This window comes from Lissotriton helveticus, chromosome 7 (genome assembly GCF_964261635.1).
Source record: "Lissotriton helveticus chromosome 7, aLisHel1.1, whole genome shotgun sequence".
Classification (NCBI taxonomy): Eukaryota; Metazoa; Chordata; class Amphibia; order Caudata; family Salamandridae; genus Lissotriton; species Lissotriton helveticus.
Genome location: NC_136068.1, coordinates 31,319,486 through 31,333,165, shown reverse-complemented (window position 1 = coordinate 31,333,165; position 13,680 = coordinate 31,319,486). Strand labels below are relative to the sequence as shown.

At 45.5% G+C, this 13,680-nt stretch overlaps 1 long non-coding RNA gene across 1 annotated transcript in view; it reads right to left on the bottom strand.

The window, feature by feature from the left end:
* LOC144766592 (uncharacterized) overlaps positions 1 to 13,680 on the bottom strand; it is a 164,653-nt gene that overhangs the window by 66,073 nt on the left and 84,900 nt on the right. The gene's annotated exons all lie outside the window — the stretch shown is intronic.

Here is a 13,680-nt window from a genome sequence, read left to right as displayed (position 1 = left end):
TTCACCGCGGCTTTGTTTTAACATAATAGCCAGCACGCGTCCAACCGTTTACAACACACAATGTGCCCTCTAAACAATTACCCGCGTTTGTTTACACAGAACCGCGGAAATAGAGAAAACTACCAAGAAGGGACCCTGATTAATTACTGAGTTCACCGTGAACCAAGAGACGCTTGAACTTCGAAACAGCGAAAGCGCTACCAGTAAGTCAAGATTCTAACATATATGATTCTCTGGACAGCTTTAATATGAACCGCTTTTAATATATGTAATGCGCCCAATTTGTTTACAGCGCGCCAGGCTTTAAACGGATATCTACATATATGAGAACTACAGCCCAAATTGGTTTCTCTTGTACCTGTTATTCAGGTAGGAACTACACGCCGTTTTCACATTTAATTCATTACTAAAAGGTCTATTCAACTTCCAAGGTTTCATAAAATTTTGTGTAAATCTTTTTAGAGTACCGCACAGACCGTATTGAATTGCAAGATTTTTCTGGACGATTTGAATTACCTCAAATCCCTAGAGGTACGTCTATTTTTACTGTTGTACAAAAGAGGCAGGTTGAGCAGGTTGAGGGGAGCTTTCAGTAATAAGTACCTTCAATTTTTGTGTTTTTATCAATTGGTCAACAAAAGGGGAATGGAATACATTTGGCCCTGAAGAGAGTTTGAGAAGACCCCTCCCAAACTCGAAACGCGTAGGCGTGCAGGATTAAATCCTAGCCAGTTTAGAAATAATTAAGACTGTTAGGAACATTACGCCTGTTAACATTGCTACCGAGAGGTTGCTTTGTTATATGGAAGCACACCAAAAGGCTTCATTTTGGTCAAATATTTTTGAATACCGTATGATGATGTAATGAGTATTCCCTTTGCACTTTTTTTTTTTTTTTGAAATGCATATTTGTTTTATGCTCTGCATAATTTAAATGTTTGTTTTTGTCTAATTATTGCGCAATTATGTTATGTTGGATTTGAGTCTTTAACCCCTTCGCTGCTAGGCCTTTTCCCCTCCTGTGCTGAGGCTTTTTTTGGCGTTTTGGAGTAGTGCGCGCTTAGGCCCTTGTAACTTTTTGACCACATAAGGTATCCACGCCAAATTTGCGTCCTTTTCTTCCAACATCATGTGGATTCTAAAGGCGCCCTGGGTTTGTGGATTCCCTTGGAGGGGGCCCAGAAATTTAGCAAAATATAGTGATTTTTTTGTTTTTTTCAGAAAAATGGGAAAAACGGGCTGCAAATGAAAGCCTCTGGGTGTTTCCCTGAAAATGGTATCACAAAAAGGTTTGTGGGGCTGAAATCTCCATTTTCTCAGCTTTCAGGGAATGACAGACTTTTGTCAGAGAACCGAAATTTTTCACTCAGTTTTGGCATTTTTCTGGGACATAGCCTATTTTTGCTATTTTTAGAGCTTTCCACCTCCTTTCAGTTAATGGTAGAAATGAGTTTGAAAGCAATAATGGATCCTGGAAAGCTTTACATTTTCGAAAAGTAGACAAAATTCTGAATTCAGAAAGGGGTCATTTGTCTAAATCCATGAAGGTTTCGTTATAGAAACTAACAGTTAGATATTGGAATATTTGAAATTTTGTTGAAAAAAACAGCCTTTTGTCTCAACGTTTTCACCTATAACTTTTTCTAATTTTGACAGCTCTTGGAAAGCAATATACCGTTACATCCGTTAGACCTTCCTGGTTGTGGGGATATATAGGACTTGTAGTTTCACCAAGAACCCGACGAACCCAGATCCAAAAACTGAGCAGCAACTTGCAATGGTATTTTTTCATTTACTGGGTATAGTGCACTTTGTCTTGGAAAATGTATACATGGAATAATCTGTATGAAAGACACCTATGTATTTCTGAATTGGGTACAAATTATAGACTTCAGAAACAGTATATAATTGCACATTTTCAAAGTTGGGAATACTCATACTAGCATGAGAATTATTGGTCATTTTTCATAAAGATTTTTTTTTTACTCAATGTCTTTCATTCAAAGGGAGAAATGCATGAAAGCTCAATTGGTAATAACAGTTGATTTACAAATCTGAATTACCCCAAGTGTCCCGATAAAAACGGTACCTCACTTGTGTGGGTCGGCCTTGTGCCTGCGACAGGAAACGGCGGAAAATGCAACGTGGTCACACCTAAATTTAGCAGTTACAAATTGACCCTTTTTTGGCAAAGTGCCTACCTGTAGTTTTTGCACCCTAGCTCTGCCGGCACCTAGGGAAACCTTGCAAACCTATACATTTTTGAAAAGTAGACACCCAGGGGAATTCAGGATGGGGTGACTCGACTGCCTACCACCAGGTTTTGTTACCCAGAATCCCTTGCAAAGCTAAGTTTTTCACAAAATAAACACATTTTCCTCACATTTCTGTGGTGGAAAGTTCTGGAATCTGCGTGGATCAACAAATTTCCACCCACCCAACGTGCCCCCAGGTCTCCCGAAAAAAACGGTACCTCACTTGCGTGGGTAGGCATAGTGGCTGCGACATGAAACAGCGCAAAACGCAGCATGGTCGCACCTCAATTTCCCAGTGAAATTTAGCACGATTCGGACAAAAAGACTACCTTTTGTTTTTGCGCCGTAGCTCTGCCAGCACCTAGGGAAACCTAGCAAACCTATACATTTTTGAAAACTAGACACCCAGGGAAATTCAGGATGGGGTGACTCGCCTGCCTATCCCCAGGTTTTGTTACCCAGAATCCCTTGCAAACATAAAAATTTGACCAAAAAAACACATTTTCCTCACATTTCTGTGGTGGTAAGTTCTGGAATCTGCGTGGATCAACAAATTTCCACCCACCCAGCGTGCCCCCAGGTCTCCCGAAAAAAACGGTACCTCACTTGCGTGGGTAGGCATAGTGGCTGCGACATGAAACAGCGCAAAACGCAGCATGGTCGCACCTCAATTTCCCAGTGAAATTTAGCACGATTCGGACAAAAAGACTACCTTTTGTTTTTGCGCCGTAGCTCTGCCAGCACCTAGGGAAACCTAGCAAACCTATACATTTTTGAAAACTAGACACCCAGGGAAATTCAGGATGGGGTGACTCGCCTGCCTACCCCCAGGTTTTGTTACCCAGAATCCCTTGCAAACATAAAAATTTGACCAAAAAAACACATTTTCCTCACATTTCTGTGGTGGAAAGTTCTGGAATCTGCGTGGATCAACAAATTTCCACCCACCCAGCGTGCCCCCAGGTCTCCCGAAAAAAACGGTACCTCACTTGCGTGGGTAGGCATAGTGGCTGCGACATGAAACAGCGCAAAACGCAGCATGGTCGCACCTCAATTTCCCAGTGAAATTTAGCACGATTCGGACAAAAAGACTACCTTTTGTTTTTGCGCCGTAGCTCTGCCAGCATCTAGGGAAACCTAGCAAACCTATACATTTTTGAAAACTAGACACCCAGGGGAATTCAGGATGGGGTGACTCGCCTGCCTACCCCCAGGTTTTGTTACCCAGAATCCCTTGCAAACATAAAAATTTGACCAAAAAAACACATTTTCCTCACATTTCTGTGGTGGAAAGTTCTGGAATCTGCGTGGATCAACAAATTTCCACTCACCCAGCGTGCCCCCAGGTCTCCCGAAAGAAACGGTACCTCACTTGCGTGGGTAGGCATAGTGGCTGCGACATGAAACAGCGCAAAACGCAGCATGGTTGCACCTCAATTTCCCAGTGAAATTTAGCACGATTCGGACAAAAAGACTACCTTTTGTTTTTGCGCCGTAGCTCTGCCAGCACCTAGGGAAACCTAGCAAACCTATACATTTTTGAAAACTAGACACCCAGGGAAATTCAGGATGGGGTGACTCGCCTGCCTACCCCCAGGTTTTGTTACCCAGAATCCCTTGCAAACATAAAAATTTGACCAAAAAAACACATTTTCCTCACATTTCTGTGGTGGAACGTTCTGGAATCTGCGTGGATCAACAAATTTCCACCCACCCAGCGTGCCCCCAGGTCTCTCGAAAAAAACGGTACCTCACTTGCGTGGGTAGGCATAGTGGCTGCGACATGAAACAGCGCAAAACGCAGCATGGTCGCACCTCAATTTCCCAGTGAAATTTAGCACGATTCGGACAAAAAGACTACCTTTTGTTTTTGCGCCGTAGCTCTGCCAGCACCTAGGGAAACCTAGCAAACCTATACATTTTTGAAAACTAGACACCCAGGGGAATTCAGGATGGGGTGACTCGCCTGCCTACCCCCAGGTTTTGTTACCCAGAATCCCTTGCAAACATAAAAATTTGACCAAAAAAAACACATTTTCCTCACATTTCTGTGGTGGAAAGTTCTGGAATCTGCGTGGATCAACAAATTTCCACCCACCCAGCGTGCCCCCAGGTCTCCCGAAAAAAACGGTACCTCACTTGCGTGGGTAGGCATAGTGGCTGCGACATGAAACAGCGCAAAACGCAGCATGGTCGCACCTCAATTTCCCAGTGAAATTTAGCACGATTCGGACAAAAAGACTACCTTTTGTTTTTGCGCCGTAGCTCTGCCAGCACCTAGGGAAACCTAGCAAACCTATACATTTTTGAAAACTAGACACCCAGGGGAATTCAGGATGGGGTGACTCGCCTGCCTACCCCCAGGTTTTGTTACCCAGAATCCCTTGCAAACATAAAAATTTGACCAAAAAAACACATTTTCCTCACATTTCTGTGGTGGAAAGTTCTGGAATCTGCGTGGATCAACAAATTTCCACCCACACAGCGTGCCCCCAGGTCTCCCGAAAAAAACGGTACCTCACTTGCGTGGGTAGGCATAGTGGCTGCGACATGAAACAGCGCAAAACGCAGCATGGTCGCACCTCAATTTCCCAGTGAAATTTAGCACGATTCGGACAAAAAGACTACCTTTTGTTTTTGCGCCGTAGCTCTGCCAGCACCTAGGGAAACCTAGCAAACCTATACATTTTTGAAAACTAGACACCCAGGGGAATTCAGGATGGGGTGACTCGCCTGCCTACCCCCAGGTTTTGTTACCCAGAATCCCTTGCAAACATAAAAATTTGACCAAAAAAACACATTTTCCTCACATTTCTGTGGTGGAAAGTTCTGGAATCTGCGTGGATCAACAAATTTCCACCCACCCAGCGTGCCCCCAGGTCTCCCGAAAAAAACGGTACCTCACTTGCGTGGGTAGGCATAGTGGCTGCGACATGAAACAGCGCAAAACGCAGCATGGTCGCACCTCAATTTCCCAGTGAAATTTAGCACGATTCGGACAAAAAGACTACCTTTTGTTTTTGCGCCGTAGCTCTGCCAGCACCTAGGGAAACCTAGCAAACCTATACATTTTTGAAAACTAGACACCCAGGGAAATTCAGGATGGGGTGACTCGCCTGCCTACCCCCAGGTTTTGTTACCCAGAATCCCTTGCAAACATAAAAATTTGACCAAAAAAACACATTTTCCTCACATTTCTGTGGTGGAAAGTTCTGGAATCTGCGTGGATCAACAAATTTCCACCCACCCAGCGTGCCCCCAGGTCTCCCGAAAAAAACGGTACCTCACTTGCGTGGGTAGGCATAGTGGCTGCGACATGAAACAGCGCAAAACGCAGCATGGTCGCACCTCAATTTCCCAGTGAAATTTAGCACGATTCGGACAAAAAGACTACCTTTTGTTTTTGCGCCGTAGCTCTGCCAGCATCTAGGGAAACCTAGCAAACCTATACATTTTTGAAAACTAGACACCCAGGGGAATTCAGGATGGGGTGACTCGCCTGCCTACCCCCAGGTTTTGTTACCCAGAATCCCTTGCAAACATAAAAATTTGACCAAAAAAACACATTTTCCTCACATTTCTGTGGTGGAAAGTTCTGGAATCTGCGTGGATCAACAAATTTCCACTCACCCAGCGTGCCCCCAGGTCTCCCGAAAGAAACGGTACCTCACTTGCGTGGGTAGGCATAGTGGCTGCGACATGAAACAGCGCAAAACGCAGCATGGTTGCACCTCAATTTCCCAGTGAAATTTAGCACGATTCGGACAAAAAGACTACCTTTTGTTTTTGCGCCGTAGCTCTGCCAGCACCTAGGGAAACCTAGCAAACCTATACATTTTTGAAAACTAGACACCCAGGGAAATTCAGGATGGGGTGACTCGCCTGCCTACCCCCAGGTTTTGTTACCCAGAATCCCTTGCAAACATAAAAATTTGACCAAAAAAACACATTTTCCTCACATTTCTGTGGTGGAACGTTCTGGAATCTGCGTGGATCAACAAATTTCCACCCACCCAGCGTGCCCCCAGGTCTCTCGAAAAAAACGGTACCTCACTTGCGTGGGTAGGCATAGTGGCTGCGACATGAAACAGCGCAAAACGCAGCATGGTCGCACCTCAATTTCCCAGTGAAATTTAGCACGATTCGGACAAAAAGACTACCTTTTGTTTTTGCGCCGTAGCTCTGCCAGCACCTAGGGAAACCTAGCAAACCTATACATTTTTGAAAACTAGACACCCAGGGGAATTCAGGATGGGGTGACTCGCCTGCCTACCCCCAGGTTTTGTTACCCAGAATCCCTTGCAAACATAAAAATTTGACCAAAAAAAACACATTTTCCTCACATTTCTGTGGTGGAAAGTTCTGGAATCTGCGTGGATCAACAAATTTCCACCCACCCAGCGTGCCCCCAGGTCTCCCGAAAAAAACGGTACCTCACTTGCGTGGGTAGGCATAGTGGCTGCGACATGAAACAGCGCAAAACGCAGCATGGTCGCACCTCAATTTCCCAGTGAAATTTAGCACGATTCGGACAAAAAGACTACCTTTTGTTTTTGCGCCGTAGCTCTGCCAGCACCTAGGGAAACCTAGCAAACCTATACATTTTTGAAAACTAGACACCCAGGGGAATTCAGGATGGGGTGACTCGCCTGCCTACCCCCAGGTTTTGTTACCCAGAATCCCTTGCAAACATAAAAATTTGACCAAAAAAACACATTTTCCTCACATTTCTGTGGTGGAAAGTTCTGGAATCTGCGTGGATCAACAAATTTCCACCCACACAGCGTGCCCCCAGGTCTCCCGAAAAAAACGGTACCTCACTTGCGTGGGTAGGCATAGTGGCTGCGACATGAAACAGCGCAAAACGCAGCATGGTCGCACCTCAATTTCCCAGTGAAATTTAGCACGATTCGGACAAAAAGACTACCTTTTGTTTTTGCGCCGTAGCTCTGCCAGCACCTAGGGAAACCTAGCAAACCTATACATTTTTGAAAACTAGACACCCAGGGGAATTCAGGATGGGGTGACTCGCCTGCCTACCCCCAGGTTTTGTTACCCAGAATCCCTTGCAAACATAAAAATTTGACCAAAAAAACACATTTTCCTCACATTTCTGTGGTGGAAAGTTCTGGAATCTGCGTGGATCAACAAATTTCCACCCACCCAGCGTGCCCCCAGGTCTCCCGAAAAAAACGGTACCTCACTTGCGTGGGTAGGCATAGTGGCTGCGACATGAAACAGCGCAAAACGCAGCATGGTCGCACCTCAATTTCCCAGTGAAATTTAGCACGATTCGGACAAAAAGACTACCTTTTGTTTTTGCGCCGTAGCTCTGCCAGCACCTAGGGAAACCTAGCAAACCTATACATTTTTGAAAACTAGACACCCAGGGGAATTCAGGATGGGGTGACTCGCCTGCCTACCCCCAGGTTTTGTTACCCAGAATCCCTTGCAAACATAAAAATTTGACCAAAAAAAACACATTTTCCTCACATTTCTGTGGTGGAAAGTTCTGGAATCTGCGTGGATCAACAAATTTCCACCCACCCAGCGTGCCCCCAGGTCTCCCGAAAAAAACGGTACCTCACTTGCGTGGGTAGGCATAGTGGCTGCGACATGAAACAGCGCAAAACGCAGCATGGTCGCACCTCAATTTCCCAGTGAAATTTAGCACGATTCGGACAAAAAGACTACCTTTTGTTTTTGCACCGTAGCTCTGCCAGCACCTAGGGAAACCTAGCAAACCTATACATTTTTGAAAACTAGACACCCAGGGGAATTCAGGATGGGGTGACTCGCCTGCCTACCCCCAGGTTTTGTTACCCAGAATCCCTTGCAAACATAAAAATTTGACCAAAAAAACACATTTTCCTCACATTTCTGTGGTGGAAAGTTCTGGAATCTGCGTGGATCAACAAATTTCCACCCACCCAGCGTGCCCCCAGGTCTCCCGAAAAAAACGGTACCTCACTTGCGTGGGTAGGCATAGTGGCTGCGACATGAAACAGCGCAAAACGCAGCATGGTCGCACCTCAATTTCCCAGTGAAATTTAGCACGATTCGGACAAAAAGACTACCTTTTGTTTTTGCGCCGTAGCTCTGCCAGCACCTAGGGAAACCTAGCAAACCTATACATTTTTGAAAACTAGACACCCAGGGGAATTCAGGATGGGGTGACTCGCCTGCCTACCCCCAGGTTTTGTTACCCAGAATCCCTTGCAAACATAAAAATTTGACCAAAAAAACACATTTTCCTCACATTTCTGTGGTGGAAAGTTCTGGAATCTGCGTGGATCAACAAATTTCCACCCACCCAGCGTGCCCCCAGGTCTCCCGAAAAAAACGGTACCTCACTTGCGTGGGTAGGCATAGTGGCTGCGACATGAAACAGCGCAAAACGCAGCATGGTCGCACCTCAATTTCCCAGTGAAATTTAGCACGATTCGGACAAAAAGACTACCTTTTGTTTTTGCGCCGTAGCTCTGCCAGCACCTAGGGAAACCTAGCAAACCTATACATTTTTGAAAACTAGACACCCAGGGAAATTCAGGATGGGGTGACTCGCCTGCCTACCCCCAGGTTTTGTTACCCAGAATCCCTTGCAAACATAAAAATTTGACCAAAAAAACACATTTTCCTCACATTTCTGTGGTGGAAAGTTCTGGAATCTGCGTGGATCAACAAATTTCCACCCACCCAGCGTGCCCCCAGGTCTCCCGAAAAAAACGGTACCTCACTTGCGTGGGTAAACATAGTGGCTGCAACAGGAAACGGTTCAAATTGTACGGTGGTGAATTTACATTACCTTATTGCAAAACTACCTTGATTTTGGGGGGGGGGGCATCTGAGTTTGTGGCCCGGGGCTCGGTGGTATTCTTTGCAAAGTAGCAAACCCAAACAGTTCTGAAAACTAGACACCCGGGGGACTCCAGGGAGGTATGGCATGCATGGGTCCCCCAATGTTTTCCTACCCAGAACTCTCTGCAAACCTTAAAATTAGGTAAAAATTGCACTTTTCCAAACTTTTTGGCGTGGGATCGCCGGGTCGGCAAAAAGTCATACCACCCTGCGTTCCCCTTGTTCTCCCGAGTAAAAGGATACCTCACTTGTGTGGGTGCCCCAAAGCAGAATACGCCAAAAATAAATTTTGAAAAAAGTAGTTTTTACTCATATTTACGTTTTACAAATTAAGCACCCCAGCCTAAGTCACATGCCTTTGGCCCACCCACACAAGTGAGGTATCATTTTACTCGGGAGAACAAGGGAAACACTGGGTGGTAGGACATTTGTTCCGGCAGCGAGATCCCACCCAAAAAAGTATGGAAAAGTGGGTTTTTTGACCAAAATTTCAGGTTTGCAGGGGTTTCTGGGTAGGAAAACATTGGGGGACCCACGCATGCCATACCACCCTGGACTCCCCTGGGTGTCTAGTTCTCAGAACTGTTTGGGTTTGGTAGTTTCCAAAGATGCCTGCCAAGCCCCGGGCCAAAAGCTCAGGTGACCCCCTCAAAAAATAAGATTATTTGGCTAAAGGTAAAGTTTTTGTCTCCACAGTATGAATTGGGCCTTTTCCTAAAGCAGCCGCTATGCCTACCCACGCAAGTGAGGTACCATTTTTATCGGGAGACCTTGGGGAACGCTGGGTGGGAGGTAATTTGTGTGTGCCCAGTGATGCCACGCTTTCCCACACTAAAACGTGTGAAAAAACTGATTTTTTACCATGCAAAAAATGAGGTTTGCAAGGGATTCTGGGTAAAGGAACGTTGGAGGATCCACGCAAGCCATACCTCCTTGGAAGCCCCCGGTTGTCTACTTTTCAGAAATGTGTGGGATTGGTAGGTTTCCCTAGATGGCTGTCTCGCACGGGGCCAAAAACCCAGGTAACCCCTCTTGCAAAAGCTGGTGGACTTAGGGGTTACCTGGGTTTCTGGCCCCGTGCGAGACAGCCATCTATGGAAACCTACGAAACCCACACATTTCTGAAAAGTAGACACCCGGGCGCTTCCAAGGAGGTATGGCTTGCGTGGATCCGCCAACGTTCCTTTACCCAGAATCCCTTGCAAACCTCAATTTTAGCAGAAAAAAATCAATTTTTTCACACGTTGTAGTCTGGGAAAGCGTGGCATCACTGGGCTCACACAAATTACCTCCCACCCAGCATTCCCCCAGGTCTCCCGATAAAAACGGTACCTCACTTGCGTGGGTAGCCATAGTGGCTGCAACAGGAAAAGGTCCAAATCTAACAGTGGTGAATATAAAATACCCTGAAGCAATATAACTTTGATTTTTTTGGGGGGAGGCACCTGAGTTTTTGGCCCGGGATGGGTGGTATTCTTTGGAAAGTAGCAAACCCAAACAGTTCTGAAAACTAGACACCCGGGAGAGTCCAGGGAGGTATGGCATGTGTGGGTCCACCAATGTTTTCCTACCCAGAACTCCTTGCAAACCTTAAAAATAGGTAAAAATAGCACTTTTCCAAACATTTTGGCGTGGGATCGCCGTGCCGGCAAAAAAGTCCTACCACCCTGCGCTCCCCTTGTTCTCCCAAGTAAAAGGATACCACACCTTAACAGAGTTACTCAAAAGTCAAACATTCAAGCACGGCTATCTATTCCTCAAAGACACACACATACAGGTTGGATTTGGCACGAGGGCGAGTGATGGTTCAGTACATAAAATTTTATTAACAAGATATTTCAAAAAAATGAAATGCTCTGTCAATAAATAAATGCATAAAAACTGAACCAGTGACTCGCAACTCGTGAGCTGTAAAGCCACGACAAGGCACCAACCGTTTTACAGGCCATTCACGCACCTTTCATACCTGATACAAACCAGACCATTGACACCATCCGAATGGAAAAGCAACACATAACAACAATCACAATAAGGGGCAAGGTACACCCTACTGCAGAAATTAGAAAAAAAACAATTATTACTGCACACCCATCTAATCCGCAAGCACACACACATACTGGTTGGATTTGGCACGAGGGTGAGTGATGATTCAGTACATACAATTGGATACGCAAGTAATTTCATCAAAAATGAAATACACTGCGTATAATTGAAAGTATGATAAACTGAACCACTGACTCGCAGCTCGTGAGCTGTAAAGCCACGTCAAGGCACCAACCTCTTTACAGGCCATTCATACACCTTTCGTACGCGTGACACATACAAAACATTCACACCGCCAGCCGCGGACCCATCACATTTCAACACTCACACCAGCAAACAGCGCCATTCAAGGGCCCATCACTTTCACACGCCCACATTTCTGACACTGCAACTACACAAAATGATGGACTGTGTGGAGTGTCACTCAACTAGCAGTGTGTGTAGTGACCAACAGAAAGTAACTACTCACACACCGCCTGCCGAGCGCCAGTCCACCCACACCACCATCCAAGCACCAGACCATGCACACTGCCAGCCAAACACCACTCAGCGCACACCGACAGCCAACTACCACTCCACACACACCACCAGCCAAGCATCACTCCACGCACACCACCAGCCAAGCGCCACTCCACAAACACAACACCATCCAAGCACCACTCCACACACGCCGCCAGCCAAGCACCACTCCACACACACCGCCAGCCAAGCACCACTCCACTCACACCGCCAGCCAAGCACCTAACCATACACTCCGCCAGCCAAGCAAAAATCCACTAACCCCCCCAGCACAACTCCAATCCATGCACTATTCCAGCCAAGCACCAGACCACGCACACCACCAGCCAAGCGCCTGTCCACGCACACCAACAATCCAAGCACAATCCTGCACACACCACCATCAAAATTAGAATTTTTTAAAGAAATACCACAAATCAAATGTAGAAACCTACAAATCTGCTAACACAAATTCAAAACCTAAATGCTTTGCACTAATGCAAACCTAAAAGCAAACAAAAAAATATTACAGAAAACAAACCAGACAGTACACTTACAAGCTCAATGAAACTCCCAAAACTTCTTTTGTGTGTGGTACGATTTAAAACAAGCTGGCACACACAATCCAGGATTTGAAGGACAGTCAGGACAGTGCATACGAGACTCCCTCCGCACTTCTCTTCGCCAACAGACTCTACATCTTTTAGTGGGTTTGTCTTTTGCAGTTGTGGGAGGAATGTATTCTGGAAAGTGGCGATCTTTCAGTCTAGCCACTTCCTCCACCACTCCAAATCTTGGCACACTTGCCTGTTCCACTAGTACAAGGCTGCCTATTATAGTCTCCTGAAACTTAACAAAAGGCATCTTTGACTCAGGACAAGATTTCTGGAAAACAACAAAAGCATTAAAGGATGCCAAGTGGAAAAGATGGATAGCCAACTTCTTGTACCAAACGTAAGCCTTTCGAAGAGCAGCATAAGGTTCCAACCTCTGATCTACTCTGTCAACACCACCCATGTGCCTATTATAGTCTAAAATGCACACAGGTTTACGCACTTCAGCAGTCTCACCCCGAACTGGCAGAGCTTCAGTGCTTTCGTCATGGATAGTAGTCAGCATGTAAACATCTCTCCTGTCTGAAAACTTCACAGCTAGAAGCTTCCCACATCGCAATGCAGTAGACTGTCCCCGCACAAGCCTTTTGCAAACAAGTTCTATTGGAAAACCTTTCCGGTTACTGCGCATCGTGCCACATGCAACAGTGCCCACTTTGGCCAACTCCTTGAACAAACGCACACTAGTGTAGAAGTTATCTACATATAAATGGTGGCCTTTGTTAAATAATCGTCTACCTAGTTCCCACACAATTTTCTCAGTCACTCCAAAAGTGGACGGACAAGCAGAAGTGTTAATGCTGGAATCCTTACCGGTGTACACCCTGAAATTATAAACATATCCAGTCTCACTGTCACACAGCATATACAGTTTGATGCCATAGCGTGCCCTCTTACTAGGAATGTATTGCCTAAAAACCAAGCGGCCCTTGAACAACACCAAAGACTCGTCCACAGCTATTTCTCTTCCAGGTGCAAACATCTCAGGAAAACGATCAACAAAGTGATCAAGGACAGGCCGAATCTTAAAAAGACGGTCACAATCAGGGTGATCGCGTGGCAACGCTAAATCATTATCAACAAAATGCATCATGCGAAGAAGAAGCATATATCGATCACGAGTCATAAGTGCTGGAAATATAGATGTTGCCATCAAGGGACTAGTGGACCAATAAGAAGACATTGATGGCTTCCTTAGCAAGCCCATCAAAAAAGTTAATCCCAAAAACTTCTTCATCTCTTCAACATATGTGGGAGACCAATGGGTAGCTCTGGAATGGGGCTTAAGGCTGGCACTGTGGTCCCTCAAATACTGCTCTGCATACAAATTAGTTTGCTCCACAATCTCCTGCAAAAACTCATCGTCAAAAAACAATTGAAAATATTGAATTGGCAAAAAATTGTCAGTATCC